Here is an 18,664-nt window from a genome sequence, read left to right on the forward strand (position 1 = left end):
TTAGAAAAATAGAATGTAGAGTCCTTCCAAGTTAAAGAACATCTCAATTGGACACATTGTCCAAATTGGAGCAGGTAGCTTAAAACTGATAGGGATTTTTGAAAAATGAGATTTGATTTGCTTGTGTGCTTGTCTCTTCCCAATGACATAGAAATTCCGCCTTCAGCACAGAGACTTGCTCTCTTGAGTGCTCCCTCCTCTGTCTCCTGCAGATCCCTGTCTGGTATCAGACGTCTCTCTGCATCTTTGGATGCATCTTGGGGGCAGTGATTCTCAATATGATGATAAGGTTTTATGGCTGGCTACTATATCAGAAGCAAACTTGTTGAGAGCCAACTACAGACTTGGGAATAGGGAAGGAAAAACATGTTTTCCCCCAGTTTATTTTAGAGCTGTCTTCCACTGCCCCAGAGTGCTGAGAGCACAGCACGGAGCTGCTCAGAAAACCTGATTAGGTCCCACAGTGCTAAGCACAGAGAGTTTCAAGAGGCTGGGAAATTGTTCATACCATTGGAAGTCGTATGAAAAATGGTGCATGTGGGGGAACACAAAAATTAAACTGAGATGACTAAGAAACATGTTAACTAAAATTATGTTTGATTTGCCATCAAGAGCTCTACTCTTTTGGATGGTTGGGAGAGTGCCTGCATGGGGAGTTGAAAAGCCACGTTCAAGGCCTCTGCTGAATTGATAGAGTTCCTAGGGCTGGTTTTAACTGTTCCAGGGGTGAAGAGAACCATAGAGACCTTTCAACTGGATGGGAGCCCCATGTGATGGATTTGAGAAGTTTGAAGAAATAAGAAAAGCTAATTTAGCCATAAGAGTTGTTTCTTTGTTCTTTTGTTCCTTGCATATAGTAGGTACTCAATAATATTTATTGAATAAAGGAATATTTATTCAAACAAATTAAAATAGCATGCAATTTGATACGAAGTAGTAGATCTGGCCAGATGGTGTTTCTCAGGTCATTATCCCATGACAAGAAACACGTCACTCTGTGAAAATAGAGTCAAAGATAGCTTTGTAGAAATTTCCCCTGGATTTGAGTTATTGGCTCATTACTTGCTCAAGGGATTTAGGAGCTTGAGCTTGTGGAAATCATAGTTATGCTGTAATTGTCAACTAGAAATAAAAGCAGATCCTAAGTAGCAAAATCTTGTATTGCACATTATCATGGTGGCAATTGCCAAGCAAATATATTTGGGAGGAGAGAGAAGACTCTGTAGAGACTGATTTGAGGACAAAGCCAACTTTGACTCTTTGGTTGGTATATTAGTTGGATTCAAAGTCCAGAATGCTAACCATTACACCATGGGACCAACCACTTGGTTGGTATATTAGTTACCACAGGGGTTGATGGGACTTCTCTGTAATTAAGACTTTTTGTATCTTTACAAATGTAATGCCATGGACTTCATGCTTCTGTGGCTGTATTTTTGTTTTCCTTTCTCTCAAAGATCATTGGATGGATATGCCTTCAGGTATTCATAGCCTTTGTAACATCCCAACAAAGTCACAGAGAATGGAAAGCATTGTTGCATCTCCATTGTTAGGGTAGAGTAAAAAAGTGGGAGCCTGAAAAGATCATGGAAGAAGGCCTTCAATTTAATTCTGGGGAAGACACTGTCCTGATTGTCCATGTATACAAAGGACGAAAGTTACAAGAGCTTTCTTTCAATTAAAGACCTTCAGACAGGGGCCAGTACTGTGGCTCACTTGGTTACTCCTCCGCCTGCGGCGTGGCATCCCACATGGGCGCGGGTTCTAGTCCTGGTTGCTCCTCTCCCAGTCCAACTCTCTGCTGTGGCCCAGGAGGGCAGTGGAGTATGGCCCAAGTGCTTGGGCCTCTGCACCCATGTGGGAGACCAGGAAGAAGCACCTGGCTCCTGGCTTTGGATCGGCGCAGTGCTGGTTATAGTGGCCATTTGGGGAGTGAACCAACAGAAGGAAGACCTTTCTCTCTGTTTCTCTCTCTCTCACTGTCTATGACTCTAACTGACAAAAACAAACAAACAAACAAACAAACAAACAAAAAACAAACCTTCAGATGGGGCTGGCTCTGTGGCGCAGCGAGTTAAAGCCCTGGCCTGAAGTGCCAGCATCCCATATGGGCGCTGGTTCTATTCCTGGCTGCTCCTTTTCCAATACAGCTCACTGCTATGGCCTGGGAAAGCAGTAGAAGATGGCTCAAGTCCTTGGGCCTCAGCACCCATCTGGGAGACCCAGAAGAAGCTCCTGGTTCCTGGCTTCGTAATGGTGGAGCTCCAGCCATTGCTGCCAACTGGGGAGTGAACCAGTGGATGGAAGACCTCTCTCTTTGTCTCTACCTCTCTTTGTAACTCTTTCAAATAAATAAAATAAATCTTAAAAAAAAAAAAAAACCTCTTCAGATCAAAACAGATGGAGCTCAGAGTAATGAAGAAGTAAAGCAGGTGGTATCTGTAGAAGAAACATTGAAGAACAGAAAATTTTGTAAATTTGGGCTGCCATATTGCTGCAGATTGTGCCATCAAAGGAGATCTGTGTCAGGTATGAGGAGAAAAACCATTCATTCTAACAATTCAGGTACAAAAGACCAGTCTAAGGACTAAACTGAAGATGTGTAACATCAATATCATGCCATCGGTTCTCTAAGAAGCTCAATGAAAGCAGTTACTCCGAAGAGAGTATATTCAATCCTCTGGACCAGGGAATATTTGTGAAGAATTCTGGAAGACTTCCAAAATGGAGTGTGACTTTAGGGAGATAGGCCAGATTGTCAAAGTAAAAGAAGTGATTGACCCCTGGAGAAGCAGAGAAAGAATGCAATAGGAATACCACTGTCCAGTGACTCAAAGGCTTTGCGAATTCAGGCCAACCTCAGAACCTGAAAGCAGGTAGGAAGGATCTGGATCAATGCTTTTCAAACTTAAACATGCATATGAGTCACCTATGGATCTTCTTAAAATGTGAGTCCTGATTCAGTAGGCCTTGGGTGGAACCTGCAGTTCTGCATTTCCAAAAAACTTCCAGACTGTGCTCATACTACTGCTCCAAAGATCACACTTTGCATAGTGTACTTAGGCTAGATAACCACTATGTCTTAGTCTGGTCAACTTAAATTGTCTTTGAAGAGAGTAGCTAATCATGGTGGTATGTTCAAGATTATGTCTTTTATTTTCATTTGGTGATTTGCTAACATTTTTAATCGTTCATATTCTCAGTATATTGGATTATAGGTTGCTTAAACTGCCTTTGGTGACAACTATCGTATCAATGTCCCATTCAGATTACAGAATTTGTATTTCTGTTTGTTGGGATGTAATTGTCTCTCTCCAGATAGTATTATGAGGGAAAACTCTGAGAAGTGGCATTACCTGTGTCCAATTCCATTACTGCAGGTTGTCCTAGGGACTCTTCCTTGCCCCCCACCACCACTTTGCTCCTGATTTTTTTTCTTTCTTCATTTCTTTTTTTAACCACTATTAAGTCAGTGGAACCCAGCCAAATCCCTGGAAATCATCCAGACTTACACATTTCTCTTGCCCATTACAGCCAAAACAGTAGAAGCAAAATAGAAATAGCTCTATTTACAAAAACATTTTCCCCCTACAATTTAAGATTACAGCTGGCATGCCAAATCAATATTAGGGACATGTTTAATACACTTATGTATTTTGGGGGTGGGGAATAGAAATAACACCTTTTATTTCGGAATCAATTTGAAGGAAGCTGACTTCATCCACTGAATAGAGATCTCAGCCCATAATCTTGGGTTCCTGAGCACACAGCACCAGTTTAAGCTTCTAATTTACTCTCGGGTGACTTAATGGTATTGCTTAATTATAACAGTTGCAAATTCCATCCTCCAAAATATATCACAGGCAGCCAAACATCTGCAGGGTTTTGTAGTAGGGAGAATGCCAAAATGAAATACTCATTTTTTTGTATTATTTTGCTTTTATTAGTTTTTAATACATATATGTAATAAACAAGATGAGCAAGACAACACTTAAATATGCACCAATGGTAATCAAATGTAGATATTAAGCTGCAAAAATGCCCATTCTATGGAGAGGAATATGCTCCTCGGGAGAATCTAGACTGTGACAGGGGACGTTTTAAAATAACATTAACTTTTCAGTGATAGAACACAAGTAGGAAGATGTCTCAACATGGGAAGTGTAGATCAGAGCCAGAGAAAATCCTGCAGACTGTTTTGAATGCCAGCAAAAAAAATTGTTTTTCTGTGCAGAGGAGAGCTGACTTCTGACTAACTGAAACACCTGTATTGCTTAATCCTGAGTGTTCCAGGTAGGTTGAGAAAGGCAAGGTGATGTTGACAAACTCAGAACATTAAAAGTGAAGTTAGCTTTGGTCTCTTGCAAGCTTGTGACTGACAAATAACAGTGAAAAAAAACCTACTTAATTTTCAGTAAAAATGTTTCCAAGACAAGCATAAATTATGGTACTATTATTTCCAGAAATTACATTTATATTTTTATGGTAAAGGAATGAATTATGTAATTTTATGTGTATAGTAATTTTTAAAAAATATTTTGGAGCTGTGTTTATTTTGTTAGCCGGTGTATCCCTTATAATTGAAAAAAGTATATATTCCTGAATTGTGTAGTTTTACAGAGAAGAATATGCCTAACCATAATGCTTAAAAAACATCCTGACAAACACATCTCAAACTTCACCAATGACTCATCTCCCTTGTGCAACCATATTTGCATAAATTTTAAAAAGAGGGGGAAAAAAGAAGAAAAGTACAAAATATTAAAAAAATAGCCAATTAAAAAAACTGTTTCTGTGTATGCTCAGCAGGGATCTGGTAAAAATTAAGCTGAGGCTGATGAAGCTCTAAGCCCTGCATAACGCCCCAGAGGGAGGAAGACTGATATTGCCTGCTACGAGGCAAATGCTTAAGGAGCTTGCGAAAGCCTCACTGAAGCTGAGTGACTGCTCCTGTCCCCCAGCCTTCATGAAGATCGTCTCCAGTTGGCCAATATTGCTGCCGCCATCGAGCTAGGTGCGACTCCAGTGCGTGCTTACAGCTTAGTCACCTCTGCGAGGCGTTAACTTGAAACTCAAGGGAGCCAGGTGACTGGATCTTATTAAATAACCAGGACTCCAGGCTTCATGGATGCCCGGGTGGGTGCTAGGCATATAGATGGTTCATTATAAGACTCACCCATTCCCTGTGCTGAATCCAACTGTTAATTTTCCCCAAACCCAGCAGCTTCTGGCAAAACAGACTTATTATTAGTGCTCTGCTTTTCTCCTGACCACATTCATGCCCTTCCTAGAGGATTTTCAGTCTCCCTCTGTGAGAGACCCTGAAGGCCTGACCTCTGTGAATTGAGAGCTAACTATGTGGCTCCATTGCCACCAGATGGGTGCCTTGTGTTCCATTCCCATTTAGTTCTTTCCTGCAGGCCCATGTGGTCCTCTCAGGCCCTTCACAGTGTGGTCCCCACGCGGAAGCCTCACAACACCCAAGGATGTGCCAGAAATGCAGACAGGCCTGACCCCAGAGCGACAACCTGAAGCTACTTTTAACCACAGTCAATTTTGGAAAACGCTGCTCCCTTTTATTTTGGAGGTTTTATTAGCTTTTTGTTACCTTAACTAAGATACCTGAGAGGAGCTTCTTAGGCAGAGGTTGATTTTGGTTTGTGGTTCTGGAGGCTTATGGTCCAATACTGGGCAGCTGCATCAGCCTGGCATCTGCTGAGGATGGAACACATGTGGATGGAGGGTCATACGGTGGGCCAGAGACCGGCGAAATGGGGGCACACTCTTGAACAACCAGCCTCTCACGAGAAGAGCAACAGCAAGCCCCCAGTAACCTAAACATCTCTCACTAGCCTCACCCCGCAGACACTGTAATTAGATTAAGTCTTCACCCTTATTCCAATACCCGTTAGCACTAATTCATTAACTGTTAACATAAGACTTTGGGCTTAAACATCTACATGAGTTTGGGAACCAAATCCTGTTCACACCATGACAAAGATTGAATGGCTGAAGGAATTGGCCTACCTAGGAGCATTTGCGGTAGAAAAAGTGACTTGTGATGTTATACAATTTTGTACTAAAAGGAACAAAAGCCTGTGACAGACAGGAACCTCTTAGATGTTACCATAGCTACTCCTTCATCAGTTCTACTATGTAGGGCACCTACTATCCCATCTCAACTCAACACTAGTTGGGACAAAACAGAGCAATCAACTGTCACCAGCCATGAACTCAAAGTATTTCCCATCCTCCATTTTCTATAGAGAAAGAGATTAAAGTAATTATTCAGAAATATTTATTAAGCTTAGGGCCATAAGAACGGTGAGCACTCTGACAATAATAACACTGGCCTGAGAATCTGGAGATTTAGCTTCCAGTCCCAGCTGTGCTGTCTTGGGCCAGTACTTAATTAATTCAACCAACATTTGCAGAGCTTTTACAGGTCTGGACAGCAAGGGTGATAAGAAAGTGAAGGCCATCTGGAGCAGACAGAGATTTCCCAGCCACTGGTGTGCTCCCCAAGTATCTGTGATACCTGGGCCTGGGTCAAGTAAAACCCAAGAGCCAGGAGCCCAGTCTGGGTCACCAATGTGGTTGGAAGGGCCCCAACTACTTGAGCCCATGTGCTGCCTTCCAGGGTACATATTAACAGGAAACTGGAGTCAAGAGCCAGAGGTGGGTATTGTACCCAGGCACTCTGGTATGGGATGTGAACATCTTAACTGGCATCTTAGCTACTAGGCTACCTGCCTGCCCCAAGGCATTCCTTTCAAAAGGTAAAATATTTGTATTCATTGAGCAACAACTCATCATTTTCCCCACCATTGTTGTTCAATGGCTGTAGAGTTTTAGTCATGTAAGATGAAAATTTTTAAAGATCTGCTGTATACATTGTGCATATAGTTAACAATGTTAACCATAGGGACCAGCACTGTGGCATAGTGGGTAAAGCTGCTGCCTGCAATGCTGGCTGCTCCACTTCTAGTCCAGCTCCCTGCTAATGCACCCAGGAAAGTAGCCATGTGGGAGACTTGGAAGAAGCTCCTAGCTCCTGGCTTTGGGTTAGCCTGGCTCCAGCCATTATGGTCATGGGAGTGAACCAGTGGATGGAAGATCTCTCTCTCTCTCTCTGTAACTCTGCATTTCAAATAAATAAATACATCTCTAAAATAAATAAATAAATAAATAATGTTAACTATAATGTACACTTACAAATTTGTGAAGAGGATAAATTTCATGTTGTATGGTCTTTTTGCCAGAATTAAAAAAAACCACATTTTGCATAAGCACAATAATGAAACATGAAATTTGAGATGTTTTGTTTGAAGCTGAATTGGGGAAAATCAGAAAAGGCCTGAGTTTGCTGGTATTTGCAGTCACCTTTGATCTGCTGGCTTTAACACTCCTGGACTGTCTACATGTCTTGCACTGTGGAATTAGTGTAGCTGTCCTGGGGCCAGCTACTCCGCCTTGTGTCCCTGATTTATCACATCACCATGGCACCGAGTAGGACTGTAGATACCTTAAGGGAAAGAATGATACATTTGATCAAGAAGCAATTTGAAACTTCCATATGTTTGAAGAAAATGTAATGCAATAAATATCGTTAAAGAACAAATGAATAAAATGGGAAAAACACTTGCAATTCATTTGATTAAAGGGTTAATATACTTATTTAGAAACATTTGCAAATCAGTATCAAAAAAATAAACCAACCGAAAAATAGACAAAAATAAGCAGGCAATACATCAAACAGTGAATACAAATGGCTGAAGATAAATCTACTTCAACTGAAAACAACAGCAAGATACCATTTTTAATTTTTCAGGTAAGCAAAATTTAAGAATCCCAATTCCTGTTGGTAAGGGTGTGGGGCAAAGGGTGGTCATAAACTGGAGGGCAATTTGCTTCACACGCTCAAAAATGTGCATACCTGATCACTGTGATTTTGGTTAGAATCAATCAGAAAGATGTAATTAATCAACAAAGATGTAAGGCTGAGCAGGAGTACTCACTGCAAGATAGAACAAACTAAAAACAATCTAAATTTTCAACAATATGGGAATATGGATACATATTTTGCTAAACTGGCACACCAGAATATTACATAGTGATTAAAATGAAGTGAAAGACTAATAATTGATATGTAAAAACCTTATGCAAGAACAGTATATTCATGCATATGATGATAATTTTGAAAAACAGATATTTGTGTACACATGTATTTTCTAATTTTATAATCATGAAATCATTGCAATGAAAGGGCTGCACTCAACTGAGAATTAGGGTGTTTATATTGTTGTGTTGACCTTATTTTTTAAGAGATTTATTTATTGGGGCCAGATGCAGTGGGTTAACGCCCTGGCCTGAAGTGCTGGCATCCATATGGGTACCAGTTCGAGACTCGGCTGCTCCACTTCCGATCCACCTCTCTGCTATGGCCTGGGAAAGCAGTAGAAGATGGCCCAAGTCCTTGGGCCCCTTCACCCGCATGGGAGACCTGGAAGAAGCTCCTGGCTCCTGGCTTCAGGTTGGCACAGCTCCGGCCATTGCGGCCAATTGGGGAGTGAACCAACGGATGAAAGACCTCTCTCTCTCTCTCTCTGCCTCTCTTCTCTCTGTGTAACTCTGACTTTCAAATAAATAAATCTTTAAAAAAAAAAAAGAGAGATTTATTTATTGGGGCTGGCACTGTGGTGCAGTGAGTAAAGCCACCTTTGCAGTGCTGGCATCCATGAGTGCTGGTTCAAGTCCTGGCTGCTCCACTTCAGATCCAGTGCCCTGCTAATGCACTTGGGAGAGCAGTGAAGATGGCCCAAGTTCTTGGGCCCCTGCGCCCACATGGGAAATCCAGAAGAAGCGCCTGGCTCCTGGCTTTGGCCTGGCTTAGCCCTGGCCATGCAGCCATTTGGGGAGTGAACCAGTGAATGGAAGATCTCTTTCTCTTTCTCTTTCTCTTTCTCTTTCTCTTTCTCTTTCTCTTTCTCTTTCTCTTTCTCTTTCTCTTTCTCTTTCTCTTTCTCTTTCTCTTTCTCCTTCTGTCTCTCTGCCTCTGCTTGTCACTCTGCCTTTCAAACAAATAAATACATCTTTTAAAAGATTCCCTAACCCTAACCCTAAAGATTTATTTATTTATTTGAAAGAGTAACAGAGAGAGAGAGAGAGAGAGACAAAGAGAGAGAGAGAGAGACCTTTCATATGCTGGTTCACACCCCAAATGGCCACAACAGCTAGGGCTGGGCCAAACTGAAGGCAGGAGCCAGGAACTCCAGCTGAGTCTCCCATATGGGTGTCAGAGGCCACGGCCTTCTCAGGCACATTAACAGGGAGCTGGACTGGAAGTGGAGCAGCTGACTTGAATTGGCGCTCTGAAAAGCAACGCCAGTGTCACAAGCAGGGGCTTAACCGCCTTGCCACAGCACTGGCCCCTGCTGTATTGACTTTTATTATGAGTTTCATGACCTTTGGGTGATATTTCTCCTCTCTCTCCCTCTCTGACATTTCTTCTCTTTGTCTCAGTTTCTTCATCTCTAAAACAAGCAGTGTAGTAAGCTGAATAATGACCTCTAAGAGTAGAGCCTGTACATGTTACCTTACATGGAGAAAGGGTCTTTGTAGATGGGATCAATTTAAGAATCTTGAGGATATTTTTCTGGATTATCCTCACTATAATCAGGATCCCTATGAGAGACAGGCAAAGGGGATTTCACACAGGAAGGGAAAAACAGTATGACCGTGGAGGTAGAGATTTGAATGATGCAGACACAAGCCAAGGCAAGGCAGTGGCCAACAGAAACTGCGAGAAGGAAGGCACAGATTCCACTCTGGAGCCTCTGGAGGGAGCATGGACTTGCCAGTGCCTGGATTCTGACCAGTGATGCTGACTTCAGATTTACAGCCTCCAGAGCTCCGGGAGAATAAATTTCTGTTGTAAACAGCCAACTTTGTGGTAATTTGTCATAGCAGTCATAGGAAGCTTTATAGGTAGTTTGGAACAAAGTATTTCTAAGGTCTTTGAAAAATTATTTAATGAGAGAGATATAGATAGATAGAGATAGATAGATAGATAGATAGAGATCCCATTCACTAATTTACTCCCCAAATGTCTATACTGGCTGAAGGGCTGGGCCTGGGTGAAGCTGAAGCTGGGAGATGGGAATTCAATGCAAGAATCCCTTATGGGTGGCAGAGACCCAACTACTTGAGTCATCACTGCTGCCCCCTAGAGGTGCATTTGTTGGAGGCTGGAATTGGAGACTCAGCAAGGACTCAAACCTAGGCGTTTCAATATGGGGTGCAGGCATCCCAACCAAGTCTTAGCTGCTAGGCCAAATGCCTGTCCCTTTAAGGTCTATTTTATTTAAAGTACTAGAATGACACAGTTTTATTTGAAAGATGGAGGAAGACTAAGGGATATATATGCAAACCATGTGATTAGTTCAGGTAAAATAGATTTTATCTCCACCATGCAATGTCTCTTTCTTTTAAAACAGAAGTGAAGGAAATTAAATATTACAAATATAAAAATACAGGATTCAAGATGGCTGAGTAGGGTGTGGCAATCTTGGGCGCCTACACCTGCACGGGAGACCAGGAGGAAGCACCTGGCTCCTGGCTTCGGATTGGTGCAGCATCAGCCATAGCGGCCATTTGGGGAGTGAACCAACGGAAGGAAGACCTTTCTCTGTCTCTCTCTCTCATTGTCTAACTCTACCTGTCAAAAAAAAAGTTGAAAAAATAGGTAAATATGAAACTCATGTCACCACAAAATTCACTAACAGAGCAGGTAGAATCATTATCCAATCAATAAAATGACAGGTCTTAGTTCTTATCTATCACTACTAACCTTGAATGTAAATGTATGAAATTCACCAACCAAAAGATTAGGTTGGCTGAATGGATAAAAAACCACAACCCCACATTAAACTGCCCATAAAAACTCACTTCACAAAGATACACACAGACAAAGTGAAGGGTTGGAAATATCAAGCAAATGGAAATCAAAAGTGAGCAGAAATAACTATCCCGGTATCAGATAAAGACTTTTAAATCAAAAATTCAAAAAAAGATAAAGAAGGAAATTATATTTTGATAAAAGTTTCAATTCATCAAGAAGACATAGCAATCATAAGTATATATGCACCCAACACAAGACCACCCAGATATATACAGGAAATACTACTAGACTTAAAGAGAGAAACATATTTCAATACAATAATAGTGGGTGACCTCAATACCCCAATTCTCATCAATAGATCATCAAGACAGAAAATCAAACATTGGAGTCGAAACATACTATCCAGCAAATGGACCTAGCAGGTGTTTACAGGACATTTCACCAGACAGCTACAGAATACACATTCTTCTCATCAGCACGTGGAACATTTTCTAGGATAGACCACATTTCAGGCCACAAATCAAATCTCAGCAAATTTAAAAAGATTGAAATTATACCATGTATCTTTTCAGACCATAAAATCAACCACAAAAAGAACAATAGAATGCTCATAAATATTAGCTAATTAAGCAACGTGCTACTGAATAATCAATGGTTACTGAAGAAATTAAAAAGGAAATAAAAAAACTTTCTTGAAGTAAATGAAAATATCAAATCTTTGGGAAACAACAAAAGCAATATTAAGAGGAAGTTTATAGCATTAAGTGCTTACATTAAAAAAATAAATGTTTCAAATTAAAGATATAATGATGCAACTTGAAGACTTAGAAAAACAAGAACAAACCAAATCCCAAATCAGCAAGAAGAAAGAAATAATAAGGGCCACAGCAGAAATAAATGAAATTGAAACAAAAATATAAAATATCAACAAAACAAAAAAGTTTTTTTGAGAAGATAAACAAGACTAACAAAGAAAAAAAGAAAAATCTCAAATAAATAAAATTAGAGGTAAAAAAGGAAACATTTCAACTGACACCACTGAAATAAAAAGGATCATAAGAAACTACTATGAAGAATTATATGCTAATAAACTGGAAAACCTCAAAGAAATGGATAGATTCCTGGATTCATATAACCTAACAAGATTAAATCAAGAAGATATAGACAACCTAAACAGACCCATAACAAGCAATGAGATTGAAGCAGTAATCAAAAGTCTCCCATCAAAGAAAAGTGTGGCGACCTGATGTTTTTACTACTGAATTCTACAAAACATTCAAAGAGCTGGGGTCGGCACTGTGGTGCAGTAAGTTAATCCTCTGTCTGCGGCACCGGCATCCCATTTGGGCGCCGGTTCTAGTCCTGGTTGCTCCTCTTCCAGTCCAGCTCTCTGCTGTGGCCCGGGAAGGCAGTGGAAGATGGCCCAAGTGCTTGGACCCCTGCACCCATGTGGGAGACCAGGAAGAAGCACCAGGCTCCTGGTTACAGACTGGTGCAACTCCGGCCATAGCGGCCATTTGGGGAGTGAACCAATGGAAGGAAGACCTTTCTGTCTGTCTCTCCCTCTCACTGTCTGTAACTCTGCCTATCAAATAAATAAATAAATAAATAAATAAAAAGAAAAAGAAAAGTGGCTCCAAGATGATTCCATAAATTAAAAAAAAAAAACATTCAAAGAGGAAGTAACTCCAAATACTCTTCAAATTGTTCCAAAGTATTGAATGGGATAGAACTCTGCCAAATTGTTTTTATGAGGCCAGCATTACTTTGATACAAAAACCAAACGAAGACATGACTCAAAGAAAAAACTAGAGATCTATATCCTTAATGAACATTGATTCTCAAGAAAATACTAGCAAATCAAATTCAAAACCACATAAAAAATCATACATCACAAGCGGGATTTATCCCAGAAATGCAAGGGTGGTTCAACATTTGCAAATCAATAAATGTCAAAAGTTACATCAATACAATGAAGAACAAAAACCATATGGTCATCTCAATAGATGCAGACAAAGCATTTGATAAGATTCAACACCTCTTCATGATAAAAACTCTCCACAAATCAGGTATAGAAGGACCATTCCTCAAAATTATAAAGGCTATATATGACAAACCAATAAACAATATCACATTGAGTGAGGAAAAGCTGAAAGCATCTCTCCTTATTAGATCTGGAAGAAAACAAGAATGTCTACCTTCACTATATTATTCAGTACTATATTATTCAATATAGTACTGAATTTTTTAGGGAGAGCAATTAGGGAATAGAAATAAATAAGAGGCATCAAAATTGGAAAAGAGGAACTCAAATTATCCATGTTTGCAGGTGGCCTGATGTTCTATATGGAGAAACCTAAACATTCACCAAAAAGCTGTTAGAATTGATAAACCAATTCAATAAATTTGCAGGTTACAAATGATGAACTCACAGAAAGAGAAATCAAGAAAGAAATTCCATTCATGATAGTCACAATCAAAGATTTGGGAATAAACCAAAGAGGTGAACAACCTCTACAGTAAAAATGATCAAGCATTGATTAAAGTAATCATCAAGCACACAAAAAAATAGAAAGATATCCCTTGGTCATGGATTGGAAGATTCAATATCAATAAAATGTCTATACTACCCAAAACAATCTACAGATTCCATGCAATCCCTATCAAAATACCAATGATATTCTTTACAGAATTAGAAAAAGCAATCATAAAATTCATATGGAATTATGAAACACCCAGAATAGCCAAAGCAGTCCTGAACAAGAAAAATTATGCTAGAGGCATCACAATACCTGACTTCATACAAAACTATAATAATTAAAACAACATGGTACTGGCATAAAAACTGATACATACATCAGTGGAACAGAATAGACAGCCCAGAAATTAATCCACATACATACAAACAGATTTTTGACAAAAGTGCTCAGGTCATACAGTGAAGTAAGGATAATCTCTTCAACAAAAGGTGCTGCAAAAACTGGAAGTATATATGTAGGAGAATGAAATTAGACCCATGCTTTTCAACATATACAAAAAACTTAATATGGATCAAAGACCTAAATTTAATATGTGAGACTATGAAGTTGCTGGAAGAAAATGTAGGGAAAACAAACCATGACATTGGTGTAGGGGACAATCTCTTGGATAAGACCCCCAGAGCACAAGCAAAACTTAGCAAATGGGACTATATAAAACTCAGGAGCTTATGCAGAGCAAAGGAAATGATTAACAGAGAGGAGAGATATCCAGCATATTGGGAAAAATTATTTGCAAATCACCTATCTGACAAAGATTTAATATCCTGAATATATCAGCAACTTAAAAAACTCAACAACAAGAAAAAGCAACCAATCCAGTTGAGAAATGGACAAAGGACTTTAAGAGTCAACTCTCAGAAGAACAAAAAGCAAATGGTCAACATATATATATATATATATATATATATAAAAGCTCAACATCACTAGTCATCAGGAAAATGCAAATCAAAACCAAAATGAGACATCACCTCACCCCTGTTAGAATGGTTAAAATCCAAAGCACAGAGAGTAACAAATGCTGGCAAGGATGTGGACTAAGGGGAACACTTATACACTGTTGGTGGGAATGTAAATTAGTGCAGCCACTGTGCAAGACAATGCAGAGATTTCCTAGGAAGCTAGAAATAGACTTGCCATATGATCCAGCAATCCCACTACTGGGTATATACCCAAAAGACTTGAACACAACGCATCAGAGAGATACCTGCACCACCATGTTTATAGCAGCACTGTTCACAATAGCCAAAATTTGGAATCAACCGAAGTGTCCATCATCAGATGAATGAAAAGAAAATGTGGTATATATACACAGTAGAATAAAAAAATTAGCTATAAAAAGGAATAAAATTCTACCATTTGCAGCAAAACAGATGCAACCGGAGGACATCATGTTGAGTGAATAGGCCAGAATCAAAAAGACAAATTCCACATGTTTGCTCTTATATGTGGGAGCTAAAATCTTAAAAACAAACAAGCAGACCAACAAAAAAGAAGTGTCTGTGTGTATCAGTAGTGCACCAAATCCAAATATAGTTTTATAAAACTTTGTTTTATATCTTTGTCAAGCCAATGATTAAGAATATTATACTTCTTTTTTTTTTTTTTGACAGGTAGAGTGAACAGTGAGAGAGAGAGACAGAGAGAAAGGAGAAAGGTCTTCCTTTGCTGTTGGTTCACCCTCCAATGGCCGCTGCGGCCGGCGCGCTGTGGCCGGCGCACCGCGCTGATCCGATGGCAGGAGCCAGGTGCTTCTCCTGGTCTCCCATGGGGTGCAGGGCCCAAGCACTTGGGCCATCCTCCACTGCACTCCCTGGCCACAGCAGAGAGCTGGCCTGGAAGAGGGGCAACCGGGACAGAATCCGGCGCCCTGACCGGGACTAGAACCCGGTGTGCCGGTGCCGCAAGGCGGAGGATTAGCCTATTGAGCCACGGCACCGGCTCAAGAATATTATGCTTCTATCGTTTTAACGACCTCAGGTGACATTAAGATTTATTGTAGAGGCTGACGCTGTAGTGCAGTGAGTTAAAGCCCCTGTGCCAGACCCCTGCCTGATGTGCCAGAATCCCATAAGGGCGCTGGTTTGAGTCTCGGCTGCTCCGCTTCTGATCCAGCTCCCTGCTAATGTGCCTGGGAAAGCAGCAGAGGATGGTCCACATCCTTGGGCCTCTGCACCCATGTGGGAAAACAGGAAGTAGCTCCTGGCTCCTGGCTTCAGGTTTGCCTAGCCCTGAACTTTGAAGCCATTTGGGGAGTAGATCAGCAGATGGAAGATCTCTCTCTGTCTCTACTTCTCTCTGCAACTCTGTCTTTCAAATAAATAAAAATCTTAAAAAAAAAAAAGATTAACTGTATATGGGTGAAATGGTTATTTTTCCATTCAAATATTGTTTGTAGCCATTGTCTATATTCCCACTAAACTAGGGTCTTCTTACTTTTAACTTGTTATACTTCTTATTTGGTGAAGTATTAAGCCCTTTTACTATAAGGCAAATTTAAAATATGTAATCTCAAAAAAAAAAAAAGATGAAGAAAGGAGAGTGGCAGGGAGAGAGGGGGAGGGAAGAGGGAATGTCATTATGTTCTTAGAATTGTTTCTACATATCACATTGAATCTATTAACAACTAATTAAAAATAAAAATTAAAAAATTAAAAAAATAAGAAAGTAAGGAGGAGGAATGGTGGGAACATGAGCAGGAGGGAGTTTAGGGCAGGAAGTATCATTATGCTCCTAAATCTGTATATATGAAATACTTGAAATTTTTTCACTGTGTAAAAATAAAAATATTAAAAAATTAATAGTTGTATGCAACTGAAAAATAAACAAATATAAAGATACTTATGGAAGGAAGCAAAGGGCTTTATATTAACTTATTTTTATAGAAATCCAAATCATGCCATGCTATCATAAATAATCTTAGAACCAATTTTATTTGCTGTTACTTTTAGACCACCGTTAGACACTTCTGGACAAATTAGATACAGGTGAGAAAAATACATAAAGAGTAGAGTAGATGTCAGAGGTCTTTACTCCCCAAATATAATAGCAAGGAAAATATTCATTTAGTATCATGCTGGGGCCTATGAATTCTTCTGAAATGGTCCCTGGAGCTCCACTGACGAATGTGAAGGCATGTGGTCACCGAGGTAATTAAAGATGGAAGTCACACACCTGGGTAGGTACTTTAAATAGTGTAACTAGAATTAAAAGGTTTTAAATTTGTTTACTTGAGAGGCAGAGAGAGAGAGAGTGCTCTCACCCCATTTACTTGAGAGGCAGGGAGAGAATGCTGTCACCCCAAATTTCCTGCAATGACTAGACCTAGTTAGTGGCCAATCAAAAGCCTGGAACTCAATCCAGTTTGCCCTGTGGATGGCAGGAACCTAACTACATGAATCATCTCTGCTGTCTCGCAGAGTCTGTGTGGGCAGGAAGCTGGAGTCAGGAGTCTGTGCTGGGAGTCAAACCCAGGCACACTGATGTGGGATTGCAAGTATCTTAACTGTTGAGCAAAACACCCGTTTCCATTTGACTAGAATTTTGTGTGGTCATGGGAACTCTCAGGCACATTAATATTGGTGATCATATATGTATATACATATATATAATATTTATTTATGCATATAAATTGCATCCAGAATATTATGTTGTAATAGTTTAATCTGAATGCTTACTCTACCACATTTTCCAATATAGGCTCTGTTACATTCCAATGTGTTTTTAATTATCTCAACAGGTATTACAAAAGTATTAAGACCAGGATGTTTAAAAATGTGGAAAGTTCTAGCAGAGGTCACAAGACATTAAGAGCCATGGGCTCCCAAACTCTGGCCCAGCAATAAGAGAATTATAAAGGGGGTGTCTGAGAACTGGTTCTGTAACTCATAGCTCACCACCCATTTCCAGCCCATTAGGGCTGTTGAGAGAGGAGAATTGGAAATAAGGAAAGGAGTTTTGGAGCAAGCTTGGTATCTTAGTCTACTCAGAGTGCCATAACAAAATACTGCGTGAGTGGCTTTTTAACAGAAATTTATTTCTCACAGCTCTGGGGATTGACACGTCCAGGATTAAGGCCCTATTTGACAAAAGATTCAGTATGTGGTGAAGGCTTGCTTGCTGGTTCATGGATGGTGCTTCTTGATGTGTCTTCACAAGGCAGAAGGGCAAGAGGTATCTCTCAGATCTCTTTTTTAGTTTTAATTTTTAATTAGTTTTTAACAGATTCAATGTGATTTGTAGATGCAATTCTTTTTTTTTATTTTATTTAATGAACATAAATTTCCGAAGTACAGTTTATGGATTACAATAGCTCCCCCTACCCATAACTTCCCTCCCACCCACAACACTCCCCTCTCCCACTCCCTTTCCCCTTCCATTCACATCAAGATTAATTTTCAATTATCTTTATATACAGAAGATCAATTTAGCATATATTAAGTAAAGATTTCAACAGTTTGCACCCACACAGAAACACAAAGTGTAAAATACTATTTGAGTACTAGTTATAGCATTAATTAAACACCTAAGAGTAATTGTGTATTAATTACAGAGTTCAACCAATAGTTTTAAGTAGAACATAAAAAATACTAAAAGGGTAAAGTATTAAGTTCTTTTTTTTTCTTTTTTTTTGTTTGTTATATAGTTAATTTTTTTATTTAATAAATGTGAATTTACAAAGTGCAACTTTTGTATTGTTGTGGCTCCCCCCCCAACCTCCCTCCCTCTTGTGGCCCTCCCCTCTCCCACCCCCTCTCCCATCCCACCCTTCATCGAGTTTCATTTTCAATTACCTTCATACACTGAAGATCAATTTAGTATATACTAAGCAAGGATTTCAACAGGCTGTACTCACATAACTGCACAAGGTATAGGGTATTGTTCAACTAGTAGTGTTGTTTTTAAGTTTTATAGTAAAACACATTAAGGACAGAGATCCTACGTGGGGAGCATGTACCCAGTGAGTCCCATTGTTGATTTAACACTTGGCACTCTCATTTATGACGTCAGCAATCACCCAAGACTCATGCTATGAGCTGTCTAGGCTATGGAAGCCCCTTGAGTTCACCGACTCTGAACTTGTTTAGTCAAGGCCATATCACAGTGGAGGTTCCTTCCTCCCTTCAGAGAAAGGCGCCTCTCTCCTTGATGGCCTGTTCCTTCTGCTGGGGTCTTGTTCACCAGGATCTTTCATTTAGATTGTTTTTTGCCACCGTGTCATGGCTTT

The 18,664-nt window shown here is 39.9% G+C and overlaps 1 long non-coding RNA gene across 2 annotated transcripts; it reads right to left on the reverse strand.

The window, feature by feature from the left end:
- Positions 1-5,448: 5,448 nt before the first annotated feature.
- Positions 5,449-18,384, reverse strand: LOC127492396 (uncharacterized). Of its 2 annotated transcripts, none has more exons than XR_011379378.1 (3): positions 18,231-18,384; positions 7,384-7,525; positions 5,449-5,712 (listed from the first exon to the last, which is right to left on the reverse strand). It is a non-coding gene; the product is annotated as an uncharacterized lncRNA (long non-coding RNA). The 2 variants fall into 2 exon arrangements; XR_007921815.2 differs by having other exon boundaries at positions 5,449-5,715.
- Positions 18,385-18,664: the final 280 nt, after the last annotated feature.

The sequence above is a fragment of the Oryctolagus cuniculus genome, chromosome 10, assembly GCF_964237555.1.
Source record: "Oryctolagus cuniculus chromosome 10, mOryCun1.1, whole genome shotgun sequence".
Lineage (NCBI taxonomy): Eukaryota > Metazoa > Chordata > Mammalia > Lagomorpha > Leporidae > Oryctolagus > Oryctolagus cuniculus.